This window comes from Accipiter gentilis, chromosome 5 (genome assembly GCF_929443795.1).
Source record: "Accipiter gentilis chromosome 5, bAccGen1.1, whole genome shotgun sequence".
Lineage (NCBI taxonomy): Eukaryota > Metazoa > Chordata > Aves > Accipitriformes > Accipitridae > Astur > Astur gentilis.
In genome coordinates, this window is record NC_064884.1 from 33386268 (window position 1) to 33406747 (window position 20480).

The window sequence follows — 20480 nt, forward strand, 5'->3', positions numbered from 1 at the left end:
AAGAACTGCCTTTGAAAATACTGTATAACAATCTACGGTCCTGCTCTAAATCACGTATTATATCTTTAGCTCAGGATGAAAGAAGTCACATCTGTTCCCAAAGCCAGGATTCCATAATAAAAGTATTTTAGCAAACTTCTACATAGAACTTTGAATACATTAAGTCACACAAATATTCAAGTGTTTCTCATGAGTCATGCAAGAAGTACAGAACAATACATCAATGTTGTGCTTGGAATTACAAAAATCTCAAACAAACAATTTACTATCTTTATTAAAACTTACCATAATGCATTAAGACATCCCTACAATGGAATTTACGTAGACTTGAGCAAACAGATTTCAACTGATTCTGTGGGGTTTTCCTGCATTACTTGGCTGGTGCCATGACCAATACTTAGCTACAGCATAATGCTTGCCAACAGATGCAAGATAAGTCTGAAATCCTACGGGGATAGGCTAAATGTTCAAAAGGCTTTCGAGGCATGAACAGGGTCTCCGTGCATCTCACTCAGAAAGCAAAAGTATTATTTAGTTGCTTAAATTACCTTTAGACAAGCCTACCAAAAGAAACCCGCCAAAACCAAACAAACAAACAAAAAAAACCACACAAAAAATTCCCCAACCAGCTTTACCTCTGCAAAGTAAGAAAAAAAACCCACACCATTTAAAATTGGGTTTATGGCACCTGTTTTTCCATTTTCTGAAGTTTGCTCTGACCAGGGAAAAGCAGCAATGATGAAAGTTTAACCTTATCTATGCTGGATAATTATGCAGTTGATTACTCCATGCTGTCTGCAAATTTAGAGTGTGAGTGGAAATCAGTTTTGACGCCCATTTTGCCAACACCATAAGGGCATACGTATCACTGGGGCATTAATTGCAGCATGATTCATTTATGGTATCATGAACATTATATTCAGCTGTGTTGCTGTTCACCTACAGCACAGTATATTCTTGCTTACTTTTCCCATCTCTAGTGGCCCTATGCATCTGTTCTTTGAAAATCCTGTCTAGCTTAAGGAAGGCTGTAAGCTTCCAGCTAAACAGCATCTTACGGATACAAGTTGTACATCTCAACACCTCCTTTGGTAAGTGCTGGGGATCCTCGCTTAAGAGAGCAGCTCTTGGGATAGCAAGTGACAAGTAAGGGCTGAAAAAAAACCAATTTTATCCTACACACATCAGAAACCCCCAAGAAAGAGGGCAGCACTACCCAGTGTGCTAACTTTAATTAACCAGCTTCAACCAAGCTCAGCATAAGCACTATCAGTAAGCACTATAAGTACCAAAATATTTAGTCTGTGCAAAAGCAGAGTACTGGCACCTTGCTTACAAGAAACACTGCAATTAAATACGATAAAAGCAAAAGGAAGGAACAAAGGACAACAAAGTAAGTGGTAAGGATTCAGATTTACAGAGCTCTTTCGATTAACGGGTTTTCAAGCACTTTGCGTGGCAAGAGAGAACAAAAAGGTTCCCCGTAGGCACACTCCGGGTTTGCACAGAGCGCAGCCCACTTTCACTGGCTTCTTTGTAATAGAGGAGTCAGAAAGAAAAAGAAAATTGTGGAAAAATTGTGGCTGGTACGACGCAGAGGACAAGCTGTAATACAGTCCACTACCAGCCCATACCTACTTCACCCAGCCACTTCACTGAACGGCCTCAAACATTTCCCCAGACATCTGTCTTCCCCACCTTCAAGTCCCCCTCTTCTCTCAGGCCAGACCCTTTCCTATACTTCATCATCCATCTGTCCCCAAAATTTCTCACTCTGAAACCTGTAAAGCCAGGTAAGGAGCTTCTCCTGGCTCCGTCCCCAGCCCCTCTCCAGGAGGGCAAGAGCACACCACAGAGCTCCCCAGAGTTAGGCTGCAACACATCAAGCAAAAGATGCTCAAGCAGGAGATGGACAACGCTATCACAGACTTAGAAACTGCATCCTAGAAATTATAGTAAAAGCTGCGTGATCGTTTCAGCTTCTGGGTCCTTGATATGAGTGCTATTCCCCCCCCTCCTCCCCTTCCCCAGAGAAAGCCGTTTTCAGTGTGATTTTGGAGTGTTACACCTACAATGCAGTGACTATAATATGAAGACGGGACACATTTCCTACATCGTGCAATCAAAACACAGTACCTCCCTGAAGTCTTTGCAAGATTTCCTTTTCTTTTTTTTAAAATACACTTATTTGGAAAATATAAACAAGCCATTCTGTTCGAGTGTGCAATTTGTTTTTCTGCTCTGGTTACACCTGTGACAAAGGAACAATACAGTCACTCGTCACCCACAGCCCCTCTATTAACTAGTCCTGAATGGGGGCGAGGGGGGGAGGGAACGTAGTCTTCAAGACAGTTTCACTGCTGTACAGGATGCTCACCAGAAAACAACAGATGTGCTATAATCACTACTGCCCATTCATTTCCTTTCTGTCAGAAAGAAAGCAGCAGTCATCAATTAAGAACCCCTATCTGCTGGACACAAAAGGAAGTATACACTTTTCCTTGGTCATTTGACCGTAACAATAGGAGATGGCAGCGGGAAAGGACTGACCACTCTGAGCAAGCATGGGGGGGAAGATAGGAGTGAGTGAGCTTGTCTTTGGGGATTTATTTTTTTTTTTAATAAAGATAAGAATTTTTATTCTACACCTTAATACAGAAATGTTTAAAAAAATAAATCACTTTGTCTATAGATTATACAAAATCCTCGTTATGTTATTCCTGAATTTGTCCAGACAATTCATTTTATCTTTTTCACAGCAGAAAATCCTAAACATGTGAACTGACAAGAGAATTAAGCAACATTTGGAAAAGCTGTTTTATCAATTAACAAAGACTTTTTTTAAACAGTTATCACGATTTGTATAAGACCGTTAGTCTAAACGCACCAAGTGTTTAGATTTTCAATATGTCACTGGCATAAGTTATTTGGATTAATATTTTTAAGAAGTCTAGTCAGATCTGTGAATCCTTCTGTTAAAGATTACACTCACTGGTCAGCTTCATCACTCTGAAGTAGAACAACAGCTTTATGAAATTGCCGACCACAAAAAACCCTAGAGATGCACTTTATATTATGTCTGTTACAGTCTGACTACAATCAGCCACAAAGGGTTTGGGGGAAACTCATTAAAAATTGCTAGCCTTAATTAAGGTATTAGGCCCTAATCTAGCATGCTAAATTAAACCCCAAATATTCCCATGGATACTAATGCAACTGCTCTAAGAACCTGGCAGGCAATTCCCACAATAGGAAAGCTTTTACTGGCCTTCACATCGCAACTGAACCCCTATTTTTGCCCCATACCTCTACCAAAAATAGAAACGACTTACAGAAAAGCTCACACGTGGGCATGCATCATTCCTCTCCACCCCCACACAGATTTGCAAACCCTCATACCATTAAAGACATGGCCTAAACAAAGCATCCAGTGATGCAGATGCTCGAGGAATTTTTTTGTGTAGTGATTTTTAGCATAAACACACTCCATAATAAAACTCATGCTGAATTGTTAGAACAAAGTATATTGATCTGATGTTTCCTTCTCTGCTACAACAGATGTCAGGATTTTAAGAGCTGCTGAAGCCCGTTTTCATTCTTTCCAGAGATCAGCATATTCTAAACACCAACTTCTTAAAACAATTAAAAACACACAATATTGTTGGATAAGTCAAATGGATAATAGCAAAATATAAACAAATTTTATAAATTATCTCCCCCACCACCCCCAAAAGTTTTGCAGAATGAAAATATTCTTAAAAACTCCAGATTTAAGTCTGGCACATGAAGGAAATTTAGCAAATTTACTGATGGTTATTTGGTACAGATTTAACATCCATCCCGCAAAGCTGTATCTGCTCAAACTATTAAGCTATTCTTTTTACAGGACACCACTCCTCATATTTTAGGTTTCTTCCTCTTTCCCATGAAATTAATTCCTTACTAAATGCACTTCATCTAGTCCTCGAATGCCTTATCCCATTAGTTGATACATTCCCACACACTCCAGCTTTGTTGATACAACAATTTTCTGAAGTACTTCACAGTGAATGCTTGTCTGCCATGGATCCCAGAAAATCTTAGGAAATCCTCTGCCTCTTAGGACACATGCACAAACCATGTTATCTCAGCTTTCAGAAAGAGGTTATTTGAGTCTGACGGTCTGTTTTAGCTTTTCTGTTCATCATGAAAACACATTAAAATCAATGAAACTCAAAACCAAGGCCAAGTAGCACATTTGAAATGAAATGGAAATCGGGGAGCGGGGAGGGCAGAATTTGTGCAAGTAATTAACTTTCTAAGGTCACTAGGCAAATACTTCACATGCATTTGGATATGCACAAATTTCAGGCTAAATAAATAAAATTATTTGCTGTGTGGAACCTGGGAATGTACAGCCTCTGCACATTTGTGGACAAAAAAAAATATGCTAGTGATTAACTTTCAGCAAATAACACAGATAACTAGTGTATTGAATTTAGGTCACGCCAATTATTTTTCTCTAAAGTATGTTAAAACATGCAACCGTATTCAAATCTTGTTATTTTTAGAAAATACTGAAGAGGAATTTCTGGTCTTTCCCCTCTCAGCCTCTGCAAAATGTTTTCCTACTTACAGAAACTGTTCTCCTTTGGATCCAAAGGAAAGCAGGATCTCGCTAATGTTTGTCAGATGTAAGCTTCAACTGAATGCTATGCAAGCCTGCTAGTGTCTATCTATGAAAGCTATGCAATCTCAAAGCATTAGGTCCAACACGAAGTTGCCATTCTCCCGAAATTTTAAATACATTTGAACACAATTGGATCATCAATACATACAACAAAATTATATTACAAGCCCCACTATCAGTAGGGTAAATTAATAAATATTATTAATTAGTGGTCTAACATAGCATATTAGTATTCCCTCCCAGGTCACAGAAGCCAGAGTGGCAATTAACATAATGTACCTTTTTTTTTTTTTTTTAAATTTTAAAATAATGCATGCTACACTGGTTCCAGCAGTAGCACTGGAAGGAGTGAAGTAGGTTATTTATAAGTCACCCAGTTTTTCCAAATAGCAGCATCCCTGCTGTTAACCACAAAACCCATCACTGAATGCCTGCTTTCTTCAGAGAGAGAAAAGAGTCCTTTGGGCTGGCACCAGCACTGAGGAGGAAAGGAGGGCGAAAGGGACCTTGCCTAAAGCCTTCTTCTTATTTAATATTGTCTGTGGAGTCTCCTGCCAGCCCTATTGTGAAGATTTCTGGAATGTCAGTTTGTTTCAGATAATCAAATGAGTGAAATCAGTTATTACAATCAAGTTACATTTCCATGGCATCTAAATCTGCTTTTCCTATGCTCTAAAGTTCCCCAGGTCCCCCAAGACTTTCAGATAGTGAGAGTACATAAACAAAATTAAACCCCCTAAAAAAAATAATTAAAAAACTATGAAAGATCAATTTCTTCTCAGAATGACATATAGTAACATAAGAAGTCTCAGGAGAACACCGAAGTCCCAGATCTCCCCAGCCCCATGGAGAGATCATTGTTTCTACATTAATGTAGCACTTCTACCTCCAAAAGGACAGAACCAAGCAGCCAAACAACACTTCACCTACAGAACTTTAGCAAAACTTCAGTTACAGAAAAAGACTTAGCCTCCCCGAACTGCTTAGGTGCCTGAAAATTTTAATTTAATTTGCATAAAACCCTCCTAGCATGCACACTGAGAAAACCCACCATCTTGGCTAAACAATGTTTCAGGCTGATACAGTACAGCAACCTATTGTGAATTCACATACTAAGCAGTCTCATGGTTAACTTGAGGTATGTTCACTGAACACCAACACTAATCCCCTCAGCCAGAGGCACAAACACGATCTCCTTTTTTTTTTTTTTTTTTAATTAGAAGTTAAAATAATAATAAAAAAAATTACCTGGTAGAGCACTCGTCAAATGAATCACTGTTAAGATAAGACAAAGTGGAGTCGCTTTTTCTCTCCTCTGTTGACTCTCTGGCCTTCTGCAGAAAGGATGGTAGAAATTAGGGAATTAGAGGAAGGATAAAAGGGAGCACAACTGCGCAGCTCAGCCAGAGGCCGCGCTCACCCCGGTTTAGACCCTCTAAGCCACACTTGCTGTACTGCCTGCCCATCCTGCCTTAGAGAGTAGCTGAATAAAATGTAGCACGGGCTGAATCCAGTTCAGACAGGCTAAAGGGTCAGATTTTGAATAGGAATTAGACGCTAATGTGATTCCCAAAATCCCATTAAGAGTCTTACCACCTCTGCAAGTGCCTACCTACATACATCTTTAAAAATCTAGACCAGACACTTTGTCTGTGGTTGCGTTCTAGGTCTGTGGCAGAGCAGGAAAGTGCTGCTGGGCTCCCAAGCACTAAACCCTGAAAGCTTCAGGCCATGCTCCTTCTGGAAATTGTTAGCGCTGATTTTAAACTTAATTATCTTTAATGCCTGGAAACTTCTGTCCAAATGAACCCTCACTTTCCTAGTGAGCAACAGAAGGACACGGCTCTAGCTGTTAAAGCAAATCAGAGCCATGGGTCCCTTTCCGAGATCTGTCTGGTACCTGCATCTGACCTAGATATTTTCAAAAGGTCAACAAAGAATGATAAATAATCCAAATTAAAATATTGTTTCTTCTACCACTTCACAAAAAGCAGCTATTGTAATTGTGGTGCAGCTTTTTCTAGCAAAATTTATTAACCTATCTTGAAGACTAAAAAATGCAGGATTCTTGATTTAATGAGGGAAAGAACTCATTTCCTTTGCTAAATTTGTAACCCTTCCCAGCTTCAGAACATCAACTGGAACATCAACCAGGAATTGAACAAAGATACCTTTTTTATTATTATCATCATTTCTCTAAGCCACTGCTATATTTGTCTGTTCTAGAAGACCCCAAGATTAATTTGCCTCTCCTCCTTAGCTATTTCTGTGCTACGGACTCAGCCAAAGGTGACAGCGAAGAATCCACAGAAACCGAACATCAAATGTTCTTGCTCTAAACTTTCAAGAACCTATTGAATGTAAGGCTGGATTTTTTTTTTTTATTTTATTTTTTTAATATCACCATAAGGCCTGTTTATATACTTGGAGTGAAAACAGTGCACATTCAGCTGCAATTGATTTCCTGTATGGCAAAATACCTCAGGCATTTAGCTGGCTGGGAACACTGCAGAGGCCTCTTACCATCACCAGTTTTTTGAGACCAGGAAGCTCTGCCCCATGCTTGTTCTTATGCCAGAATAAACAGAGTCCCTACTGAGTGTCCAAGTTAATTTGGTCTAGGGGAACCAAATCATAAACAGGCAAGATTTTATATTTCAAAAATCCATTTAAAAAACATTGGTCTACTTTCAACTTCAACCGTAATACAATCAATTCAATCTTACTAATGTGGCATAATGTTCATCTACAGATGTTTTTTAAATACAGAAACTACTCCACCCGAGAGAAGTTTGGGGGTTTTTTAATGAAATATCAATACATTTTCCCTCATCCAGTTGCTATATTTACAGCAATAAATCAACACTACAAGGCAATTTCACAGATTAAGAGAGCGCATTTTTTCTCTTTTAGTATCACTGAGTGACGATCATAACTTTATTTATTGCATTTAGGTTTTTTCTGTTCATAACTGAATACATAGAATAGCCTCCACTAACATTTCTATGAATCTGAAGAAGGAAATACGTGAGTAGTCTTACCAGGTTCCAGTGATTAGACTGTAACTGTTGTAACATTCAAATGCCCAGCCACCTGACTGTACCTCAGATGGTAAATTAAGTGAAACGAAAATACAAAGTGAGCTGTAATTACCATCCTACTTTCCATTTAGTGCATACAAGTTTCCTTAGTCTCAAATCCTCCAGAGGCAAAGGAATCAATTTCAACTGCTAGAGAAAATCATTTCTTTAAAAACTCTAGAAAGAGACAGACTGGCAACACAACCACAACCATTCAAATATACACACATATATGTGTATATATTTGTGTGTGTATATGTATATATGTGTGTGTATGCATATACATAAAAATAAATTAAAATCAGGAAACCAGACAATCCTGAAGAAGCCTAAACTTTTTATACGGGCACTCTTGTTTGATAGAAGTTTCATCAATAAAAGCTTCTTAGTTCCAGAGTAAAATTATTGGCCTAAAGCTGAGCAATATTCTCTAACTCCCAGAGCACCCAACAGCCTTTCAAAGCCTTTGGATCGATGACTTCAGACAGGGTCCTACAGTCACATCCAAATCAACTAAAGCATAAGCTATTGGATGCTACAGAGCATTCTTCTATCAACCTTTAACTTTTTCGAGAAAGTTTTCTACAGATCTTGGTATTATCATACTACGTAACAGAACAATCTGTAAGGAAAATGAATTTTTCATCCTGTGAATTTTTTGACCAATTTGGCTGAATAGACAGTTTATTTCTCAAACATCAATGTAAGAATATTGCACACTTTCATACTAGAAACACTATCACAAAGAAAACACATGCATGCCCACTTAAAGAAATTGATTAACCAATATACTGTCATTTGTCCTACAATTTCTATTTCATCTTTTAAAAGTCTGTATGTTTTAAAATAGCCTTAGTTATTCTAGAAATATAATTATTAATAAAAAAGCTTTGCATTCTTCATCACTTTTAGAAAACAGATAGGATTAAAGCATCCAGCAAGTAGCAGTTTAAGAAGCAAAAACCCCAAAGAAACCTACATTCAGATATTTAAGTCGACTTGAATCATAATGACTGGCTGTCCTATGAAAAACATTCTGGCATCTGGAGATTTCACTGTAATGTTAAATGAAAAGCCCAGAAACTTGAAAACTATCTTTCAAACCTCAGTAAAATCAAGGTTTTCTTTCTGGGTATGCTCTGCATGGGAGGCAACCAAAATAATTTGCAGCAAGAGGATGGGTGCTTTATGTTGTTCTCTTACAAGTCTTTGAGATCATCTTCACCTCAGTTTTCCTAGGAAGTGTAAATGACACACAACCCTTCCGCCCTACGCACTAACGGTCCCAGACTGAGATGCTCAGCAAAAAGCTAACATTATCACTTTACTCCAATAAACTGGTCCCCTCAAACCATGGGTTTGAGTTTTGCAATCTTAATCCTTAAGAATTTCCCTACCCTGTTTCTGCTAGGGGAAAAGACAAAAATAAGCCAAAGTCACCCAACTATGTGTAATTGTATTCCACAAACTTACAAGTGGAAATCTGCTTAAATTACAAGTAGGCTATCAAGACATACATTCCATTCACTGTCAACCCTGCTCTTATCTGGTCCCCAACCATACTAAATCACATCTCGCATCCAGACAACTTCATCCTTACAACTTGGATCATATTGTGTATTCAACATAATAAAATGGTGTCAACATACTGTGGTAGTTTAAAACAAACACTCTTGCCAAACAATTCCACATACTGGTCGTCTAAGAAAAGCTGAGAATTAAATTCTTAGTAGAAGTTCACATGTGTTAGATGGCAAACTACTGTGCAGGTTTCATCCAATGATGAAGACTAAAGAAAGAATTTTTTTTACATGATTACTACCGAGTTATGTGCCAGTACTTAAAGCCCAACTTTTCTGTCCAAGGAAAGCAGCTTGCCTATTACAGCATCAAGGCCACATACTGTAGCACCTACTCATTGCATGACGTAATTGTGATGAACGGACACAATATGTGCTGCATCCCAAGGAAATGGAATTATTCCACATGAAATCAGCTGAGCGCTTTCCCAGATGTATTAAGCTCATTTCATGGGCTAAGTACATACAGCGCTCCCAGACTTTCCTTCACTCTACCCATTCACAACAGTGAACAACACAAAGGCTGAGTTGCATGAGCAGGTCAACAGCTAAGAGTGAATCTTTGCCAGAACTCCTTCAGACCATCCCTGGTACGACCTCAGACTGTCCCCAGGAAAGAAGTCAGTGTTGGGCAAGTATGGGCATAGACAAGTAACTCTGACCCAGGTACCAGAACTAATCACTTCCTGATATGACTCAATGTTTATAACTAACAAATAAGAGAAACCTACCCAGTACATTTTTCTGAAATTGTCAGAAGACAGGCATCACTGATCCTCTATTGAAAATAAAAAGGACTTTTCATGCAGCACGGGCATTGATTTAAAGAAGAACAAAATGAAAAAAGAACCATGCAGTGGGCAGACTCCTCATCGCTACAAGGCAGCCGCAACGAAGAGGCATTCAGATGGCCCTGGCACCCAGGAAGCTGGAATAGCTGCATGATGCACACAACCAGGTGGGCAGATGAATCTGTCAGGTATGTATGGAAGCACTGTCCCCTAGAGATGAAAGAGACTAGAAAGCAACAGATCTTCCGTGACAAAGGCTGAAGACCAGCTTTTCTTCTGAAGACAGCAAACCAGATAGCTGCGGCTTTGTTTTTGCAGAATTCTTCCTTGAAAAGCAGACACAGCTCCTATTCTATCCAAACAGTGCACAGTGGCATGTGGAAGAGATCCCTTTTTCATACCCCACCTGTACGTATCGTAGGTCCCATCATGTCAAAGCTTCACCAACAAAGGGCAGAAGAAAAATGCCTAGTCTGCTTTGCTTTGACCTCGTGGGAATCTGAGTCAGTGCTTATGCTGCGCTTTGGATGAACAAACTGTTTTGGAGGGGCCTGAGGGATGCAGGAGCCAAATCCGTTGGGTGCATTTGACAACAGGGGTGGTTTATTGGCAGGACACTGCTGCAGAGTTGGAGGAAGAACCTCCTCAATGTGGTTTCTTTTGGATCTACACTGTGCACGGGAATAGTAGGGTGGCTTAGCTGTGAGACTGAAGAACTCGAGGGACATTGTCGGCATGTCCAGCCACGACCGAGGAAGCACATCTGTGTTGGTAACAGGTCATGCTACCGGAAAGGAGTGACACTGCAGATAAAGTGGCAAAGTGCAAGCTGCACTAATGGAGATCACCAGGCTGAGTCACCACACAGATAGCTCTAAACTCTGCTCAGCATGGCTCACGCCTTGGTAAACCTCTCTGTCCTTCACGCAAAAAGAAAGATGGGGTTTTCTTGATGCTCTATTCTGCATTTCCCTGCTGACAGACTTTATGAAAGAGGAAGGTGACTCCTGAAGGTAAGGTCTGCAGAAAGGCTGGTCCTTTTCAACTGAAAAACTTGCCTAGCACTGACTCTCTCAGCATACAGACATCTCTGATACCAGCTTAGGAACACTGTCATCTAAAGCAATGGAGGAACAGAAGCATGCCATGATACTGCCCTATAAATCAGAAAGAAACCTTGGAGATTAAATGGTTATTGATACCCTCAGGAATTACTTACTATCTTTCACTTAATTACAGATCACAAAATCGTATAGTATATTACCAAAAAGCCTAGACTGTGCCTGATACTCCGTGCTGCAGGTAGATGTTCAGGAGGTAAGTTAATGGCTTTCCCCTGGAAACCTGGGAAAAGCTCAGAAGATCAAATGAGTTCAAGCTCAGGAGAAGGAGATGCTGGAGACAACACCCTCCTACCACAAGACAGAAGAGACTTCACAGCATAACCAACCTGATAAGGCAAGGATTGTAAAAGGCTACATTCAGTGAGGAGTGTGGCAAGTGGGCCTGCAGGGCAGAGACAGCAACCTCCTCAAGGCAGCAGGAGCACAAAATGACCAAGATAGATCAAATCAGACATTTATGATTCAGACTCATCTAACATGACAGAGACTGACAATTATCAGAGAAGACTGACAGAAACGAGAGATTACAAACTTCGTATGCTGGTAGTGTATGAGGGAAGGCAAGCTGCCTCTCCAAATTCAATAAGGATTCATTGCTAAATACATCTTTGTCTACCATTCAAATAGGCTAAGACTGCTGATTCTTCAGAGAATGACATCACTCAGACACTAAGGTATGACAGCTCTCCGAGCAACCACACAAGGTATGTTATCAGGATAATAAGAAGGAATTGGAAAGTAAACAATGACAAAGCTTCACAAACACTTGAGTGTGAAGCATGCTAATCTCGGCAGCACCAAACCTGCTTGCAAGCTAAAATGATGTTTCTGCTGATATTAACTTGGTTGCAGTTTAAACAGCAAGTGGAAAGCTTTGTGCATACTGAAGTGATAAAGAAGATTACAGACTTGCATAATAAGTGGTTCTTAATTTCACCCGTCTATTTTCAAAATTCTTTACAAAGAAGGAACTATAATTTTTCCTTCATATCAGGTATCAAGGACACAAAGCATGACGTTACTTTAGGTTGAAATACCACAGATCAGTGGCTGCCACAGAAAGCAAGTGGTTCTGCCACTGTATTTCTAAAATGCATTGGGACTTCAACTATGAGCCTGGACTCACTGGGACAAGCAACACAAATACAAAAAAAAAAGGAAAAAAAGAAAAACAGCAAGAACAGCAGGTTGATACTGGTATGCAGAAATCACAACAAGCTGCAGCAGATGCTGTATCTAATCTTAGGGGACATGCAGAGGGGTAAACATTGGTAAATACTTAAACAAAGAAGAGTTTACAGGAGGTTAGCGAGGAAAACTTGCCTGTGTTTACAGATAACTCCACCTAATACAAGCGGAAGCATGGGAGAAAGTACAAGCACTAGGGCCCACGCACTAAATCTAGGAGATAGAGACTACTCATGTGGCTGATTAAAGGCAGAAGCTGACCTTGAAGCCCACACCCAGATGACAATGCCGAAAGATGTCAGCCGTGACCATGAAAGGAAGCTGGCTCTTAAACCGTCCCTGACAGTGCTCCTTAGGGCAATCCAAATAGTCTTCTCTTTCCTGAGCTAGGTATCAAGGTTTTTATCTACAACAGCTCTGAGTAAGCAACTGAGCAGGTGATTCGATCACCGTTCCAGCGATACCCTTTTTACCTCTGCTCAGTACTTCCAGTGAGAGGACACATGCATCCTATCAGCAGAAATCATTAGCTGCACGATAGTAACACCTGGGGCATGATCCTGAAATGTCTGAATGGATATGAACGTTCAAATATTTCAGTATTAACATTCATTAAGTTAGGTTTTAAAACATCTGGGCAGGGCTCACATGCAAGTTTCTACAGAATGCATGCTTACGGGAAGAGGCTTGGCACCACTTGCTGTCTGAAACTCAATGACAGAGCAGGCAGGCAAGACTTACAGGATTCAAAGATAATTAGCACTGCTTCAGTCACAAGTTTGCATGGGAAACAGCTGCCGGCCCAAGCTATACCTATTCACTACACTTATAAAACACACATGCAACTCCTACTACCATAACCATCCATGGTCCCACAGAGGACTAGGAAGAGGGACTAGGGGAGCTCATGCCAAGGAAGGAAGAAAGAAAACAAGTCAAATTCATCAAGTCTCTTTTCTAGATACATTTTTAAACCAACACCTTGCGTTGTATTTTCACAGCAATGTTCTGCATCATGATTAGTGAGAACGTGGGCAGTGACACCCCCCCCACCCCCCATATTCAGGTCCTTCAGTAGGTGTCCCAGTCAGCAGCTGACAGGGGTTTTAAGCAGCTTGTAAACTTTGCTTGGACAGCTGCTTCTTTCAGGCCTCCTCAATAAGTATCAGTAGCTTTTCCCTCCATTTCCTTCCCCAGTTCACCCTGACTAGGCCCCTTTCTTTTCCTGCACTTGTAATCAAATTTGCCGTTAAACCTATTTTGGCCCAAGTTCACATAAACTCAAATTTTGGCGAATCAGACTAGACAGACCTATGATACAACAACCACAACTAAAAAAATTATTTATAACCTTAAAGTGACCTGAGAAACTTTTAACACTATGAGATAGTTTGTCACACACACACTCCTTTGGAAATTGAATTAACACAAACAGGCTTTGCTGATACTTTAAGTTATTACCTAAACAGTTCACATTCATTTCTTGTAAACTTAACCACTTATACAAAAGGCTCTCGTACTTCCAAGCATAACTGTCGCCACTGCACTGGTGATGTGCCGAAGACTGCCTTTACCTCTTCACTCGCTCTGCTCCTGCTCCCCCCTCAGTTTTGTGGTTCCACCCGCTCACCCTGATGTGTGATGTTTCTCTAAAGCCCCAAGTCCTGGAGCTATGACATCTCATGGGAATCTCAGCTCTTCTTTCAAAAGGAAGTTTCTGTGCATTACAGTTACAACAAAAGAACTGGAAAATATGACTTCAATAGGGTTAAAAACCAAAAGGAACTGAAAAATATCACAAGATTAATGGTTAATAAACCAAACACACAAGTTTGGGAAGTCTGAGCCATGACCGGAGTGGGGAGGACACTGTTTGAGACTGATGATGCAGCACAACTCTTTAGGTGGTTTTGGTTAGTCTCCCAGAATGAGAGGCTTAATGAAATATTAAATGAGCAGCTATTAGAAATGCTTTGAAAAGCGTCTTTAAAAGAAAAAACTATAGGTTCCACGTCCTCTGTATTCTCAGTTTACAAGAATAACGCTTTCTTCCACTTTTTTTGTTCACTGCCAGTCCTACAAAACTCTTTCTGTGTAACCACAGTAATGCAGGTTCTTAAAACTAACCATTCAGCAACACCTCTGCAAGTCCTTCTGCCACTCCAGACTTTGCTGAGGGCTGCAATAATTATCCCCCACCCCCCAAAAGCAAAATGCTGTTTAAAGTAGCAGTACGACACCTTCATTGTCTCCACGAGTAAAAATTCCAGCTCATTGTAAGAGGACCGCCATATATAATCACAACTACTCCAGATGTCTTCAGTAGACATTATATTACTAACTTGCATTTTTTCATATGCCATTATTCTATTTTCTGTTGTACATTCTAGCTAAATATCTGTGCACTACACTTGGCCTCTGAGAAATTTATGGCAAAGTAACTTAAAGCCATAACTAATTTAACGTGTCAATAAAATGTGTTTCTTTAACACAGCAATCATCCTTCTCAACACGACTGAATATAAAAGGGAATGCACATCAGATTAATTCCTTTGTACTAACTTACAACTGTCACAGCTTTATAGATGTCTGATCTGAGAAACACTTCTAATCAGAGTCCTGCAAATGGCTCCCTTCATCATCAGATTGGATGTTCCGATTATTTCCTGACCCAGCGCATCTGACCCTATGGACTTGGGGTACACGATGGGGCCAGGCCGAGCATCATCTCCAGCTGTCACCCAGCAACATGGTACCTCTCCTCTTCATGACCCCATGCTCCAAAGGCCAAGAACTGCAGCTCTGGCTTGGCTGGGGAGAGACTTAGTGGTGCCCAGCAATTGCTGGAGTGGCAACTGAGCATGAGGGAAACAAACAAATAAATAAATGAACACCAACACGTGAATGAGTCTTTGGCGTACTTTAATAAGTTTGCTACGTATCTGTTAAAAGATCATTATTTGGGACTTCTTAAAAAAAATTAAGAGATAAAATAAAAAAACCTCTGTCTATTCTGAGTTCACATATTTTGCAGTATCCTTCCCTAGGAATTGTTTTGGTTTGGGGCTGGTCTTTTTTAAATACAAAGGACACACTTAAATTTTAGAGATGATACCACTATTCAAAAAAAAAAAAAAAAAAAAAGTTTTTTTTAGAGGTATCTAAGGCTAAGCTGTGGAAGTATTTTTCAAAATTACAAACAGCAGATTTTGCAGCTGTGTTCTTGTTAGCCCTGTCTTTGGGTTGATCGCAAAAGTACCCACCAGAGCCCACAAGTTGTATGGGCGATGATATCACAGAGCTTCAGCTATCCCTGTTACCAATAATCTTTTCAGCAAGGTAAAATGACAGAAGCCGCTATGACTATTACAGTTCTGTTAGTGTTCTATGGTTACAGAAAACAGATCAGCTTTGCACTGGAGAGTTTGCATTCAAAGATAATAAAGCACTACTTCAAGTACATGACTTCATCAGTTGCTATAACCCTATCTAGTTAGCAGGGCTTAAAAAGCCTTTCCAGAATCAGAGCCAAGAAATCACAAGCATAGGAAAGGCAGAGGACAACAGGTATATGGCAATCCAAACAAATGCACATAAAGAAGCTTTCAAAGATGCACACTGCTCCAAATGACTTAGCAAAAAAATACCAGTGCCCCATGAAAAATTGCATCAGTGAAAGGTTCAACCATACCAACTTACACAGATAACAGTAGCAAAAAGTACCACAAACTCAGAGCTTGCCTAAATTGCCTATTAAACAAGTAAGCAGATATTTTCACTTCCCTTCTAGCTTTAACCTTTTAGGTCACCACAAATGTTTAAAATAAAATAATTTTTAAAAATACCAACAAAAACACACAACCTCATTTAAAAAAAAAAAAAAATAATAAAAAAGCCACTCCACAAAAACCCCACACCACACAGAAAGGCTCCAAGAGCTCAGTCGGTTCACATCAAACCTTTTCTGCTGGGCACAGTTTATACCAAGGCCTCGCAATCAACCACTTTGGCCCAAACTATGCCTTTGGACAGTTAACTTGTATTCTCACATCCTGCCTGAGGAAGAAGTGGAACATTCTGGCTGATGTCCTGAAATGATGCGAGCTGCCAACAAACTAGGTTCTGTACTTGAAGATTTCCAAAGCTGCGCATTCTTAACATCTACCCTCACTTAAAAATCAAGTCAACATTGCCTTTGCAAGGTGTTATCAAGTAAGACTACAAATGACAAATGAATTTGACTACACACTTGTTTTTTTCTTTTTCTTTTTTTTGAAAATCGTAAGGAAAACAACAAGAAAAATGACACGTTAACACCTAGCATTGGAATCATAACATGTCTTTGCAGGGATGCCCTCAGTCATACCGCCACAGGTTGACGTTATTTACCTAGGGCTCTCTAGGTCTGTGAGAAAAAGCCAGCATTCCCCTAAATGAACACATTTAAAACGGAACCTTTTATCAGAGTGCTCCGCATCGTTTCTAGTTTGCCAGCTGAGAACACAGAGGAGAAGTAGTCAAAGTTTAATAGCTAAGCATCTGCACCGACACAAGAACAATACCAATATTCATTAAGAGGCTGATCTCAAACTGCCGTCTCATATTTGCAAGACAAGCACCCTATTAATACATTTTCTAACCTTAGCATGGTTAGAAAATGTTTTCATCTCAAAGCACCCCCACACACATTGGTAAAGAGTTCCCAAAACAACTACTTGCCACACACACCCAAAAAAAAAAAAAAATTTAAAAATAAATCTCAAGGAAGCTATATATTGTGCTTTGCCAACCACAGTGAATCGCACAGCCAGGAGTTGCTACAGCCAGATTTAGCTTTGTACAAGCTAACAGGATTCCTTTATAAATTTAGCTAGAGGCACGGGCAGCAAACGCTTGTGGAAATTTGAACCGCGGCTCTCCAGCAGCAAAGATTGTTCCTTCCAAGAATGAAACAGTAGCAAACGACGACTATTAGTAGGATCTTATTACACAGCTTTCAAAACACCTATAAGTCATCAGGTTCTCTAGGCAGCATTATTAAATTGCTGAAGTACCAGCAAACATTAAAAGAAAAAAAGTAAGGCCACAGCTGTTTCTAAACCTGCCAACTAATAATTAAAGGGGGAAGAAAGCCAACTAAAGAGGCCGTAGTGGAAGCCAGCTAAGTTGGTTTCGGGTCCTTTCCCCCATACCTGGAGCACTGCGGCTCGTGAAGAAAGAAGGCACCGAGCGCCTCAGGTCTGTCAGCGCTGCCCGGAGGACGAGCTCTGAGGGGCCGCTCCTTCAGCGGGAGGGACGAGGACCGGAGGCGAGGGCAGGAGATGGGCTAACGCGTCCAGGGTCCCCCAGGATCTGCCCCGACTGCCTCTCCCTCTCCTTCCCTCCCCACGCTACGCGTTCCCGCTCCTTCACGAGAAAATCGATCGTAACCCTCTTTAGGCCACACTTCTGGCAATCCAATGAACGTTACTTCGAAACACCAAGAATTGACGGGGCTTTGGAACGGAGTTTTCCAGAGACGCGGGTTTGCTACAGCATCCGCACCAAACCCGAAACGCCGTGCAGACGTGGAAAGAGACATCCCCTCCCTCCCCCGAAAGACTCGACGAAGATCTTCCGACCTCGGCTAAGCCCGGTGCAGCCCCCGGCCGCGCACAGCCTGCCCCTTTGCTCCGGCGGAGCGGCCCGAACACAAAGCGCTTCGGTGGGCAAAGCGAGCAGCTGCCGGCCGCCGCCGGAGCCCCGCTGAACAGCCCGGCGCACGGCGCCTGCTACCGCCGGCTGCCAGAGGCGGAGGAGGGGGGGGACGGGGACGCACGGCGGGGGGCTCGCACACAGGCTGCCGACGCCAAACGCCCGCTCCCCGGCAGACCCCCGGCGAGCCGGGAGATGGGGCCGCCCCGCCCCGGTGGTTTCAGGGGGCTGCAGGGCAGCGGGTGCCCCACCGACGCCCCGGGAGCAGCGGCCGCCGCCGCCCCCTCCCCGGCGCGCCCCGCACGAACAAAGCCCCCCGCGCTCACCGGCAGCCTCTCGCCGTCCTCCGCCCCCGCACGCCGGTTAAAATCCAGGCGCAGGGCTGCGGGCCGGGAGGCAATTCCCCTCCCCGCGCCGCCCCCGTAACTCATTCAGCGGCGGCGCCGGGTGTCCCCCCCTCGCCGCTCCCGTGGCCGCGCCCCGGCTCCCTCCGTGCGCTCGGGCTGCGGCTTAATCTCCAAACTTCCTCCTCCTCCTCCTCCCGTCCGGGCAGGGGAGTCTGTGGAACTCCCCTCCTCCATGCAGCTCCCGCAGCCGAGCCGCTGCCTCAGCCCCTCCCCAGGGAGGCCCGGCCCGGCCCCGGGCTGCAGCTGACTCCGCTCCGCTTCTCCTCCTCCTCCTCCTCCCCCGGAGGCTGGGAAAGGGGGGAAGAGAGATTAACCACTCGGACTTGCCTCTGGAGCCGAGCCAAAGAGAGCAGTCGGATTACAGCCCCGGGAAGAAGGGAGGAAAAGGGGGGGGGGGATAAAAGAAGAAGAAGAAGAAGAAAAAAAAATAATCAGCTACTGTTTTCACGCAGGGAGCAAGCACCCGGCTTTCCTGCCCTCTCTCTGCTGCCAGGGCACCGCTTCCCTGCCCCGGCCGGGAGCCCCATCCCCGCCTCGCCGGGCTCTCCACCGGCTCTTCTTCACCACCACAGGTTTTAAATTCGGTGCTCCAACGCACAACGTTGGCATCGAAGGGCGAGAGCTGCTGTAAAGGAGTACGAATTGCCAAAAGGCGAAGGGGGCGGGTCCACCCTGAAATACAGCCTGTAAAAAGCAAATTGAAAGAGGTTTTAGAGACTACACCTGCCTCCTGGCAGTCTGCCTGGCCATCTTCTTTGACAAGGTGAGTTTAAAGTTACTTTTTTTTTTTTTTTAACGTTGTGCAAGACGCACACGAAGAGAGAAACTGCTTAAATAAAGCCTTAATTCTTCGTACATGTTCAGTGGTCCTTATTCTTCTGCGCCCTAACAAAATCCTTGGTTTCCTTTAAAACCTTGTTCCATACTTCACATTCAGTAAAGCTCTGTTGCTTTTGTTCTAAAACATAGTTGATCCCTCTACTCATGCTAATATAGAGCACATAGGATACAAGGAAATTTGGGAGGTTAGAGTACCTCATAGTTTTAAGATGTCAAAACATGTAATTACAGCAGTAATTCAGAAAAGCAGGAAGTTTCAGTGTTTGCCCTCATCTTACCTGTTCTCACTGGAATCCTTTAAAAAAAAAAAGAAAGAAAAAAAAAAAGCTCTGGCAGGATCTGTTTCTGTATCATTAATTCAAAAGCCCAGAGCTCTTTCCCAGCACACACATTGCATATCCTTCAGACCAGTGGTGAATTTTAAAGGATTAACACATTTATGAATTAATTTTGGCCACATTTCAAACCAAAGGTTTGCATTTAGTAAGTGGGACTATATTAACTTCTCAACTAAAAAAAAACCCAAACCCTCAAGTGTTTTAATGACAGCCACTCTTATGCATAACATTTATTCACATTGCAGAATTATCATATTACATAGTTACCACCAAGGGGTGAGTCCCCCTCCAGCCCTCCTTCCTTGCAAACCATTACTGTCCTATCAGGCAGAAAAGGCAGACCACGGAAGGCTGGACTCCACGGTTAATATTCTGGAATGGCGCTCTACAAAGTTGCTTGATGGTGCAAAAAGGGAAAGGGAAAATAATTTCAGATGTGACTAGCAGCTCCACTGAACCCAGCCCACTGAGCATGACCTCCTGCACTGCACGGCTACTCCGTGTCTGAATTCAGCATCCGACTGAGCACACACCCTTGCCTCAGCACACTACACACTGGCCTTGTGCTGGGGACAAAACTTTGGCCTTTGTTTGCATGCCAATTAAAAAAAAAAGGCAGCAAAAACCTCTCTAATGAAACTACTGGGCGAGAGAAGCATTTGTAACTCTTTCCCATTGGGGGAATCAGGGAATATTTTTCCTTTACGAATAGATCTTTCAAAGATGATAATAAAACAAACTACTGGTTGATGCATTTCACTCAGGCCAA

The 20480-nt window shown here is 42.1% G+C and overlaps 1 protein-coding gene across 2 annotated transcripts in view; it reads right to left on the reverse strand.

Annotated features, from left to right (window-relative positions):
* PLEKHG1 (pleckstrin homology and RhoGEF domain containing G1) overlaps positions 1-18682 on the reverse strand; it is a 138421-nt gene extending 119739 nt beyond the window's left edge. The window contains exons 1-2 of one of the 2 annotated variants that reach the window (XM_049801266.1): positions 18453-18682; positions 5918-6003 (exon numbers count right to left, since the gene is read on the reverse strand). The gene's annotated coding sequence lies outside the window, so the exon portion shown is untranslated. The remainder of the gene's footprint in view (positions 1-5917; positions 6004-18452) is intronic. The other variant, XM_049801267.1, reaches the window with a different exon arrangement.
* Positions 18683-20480: the final 1798 nt, after the last annotated feature.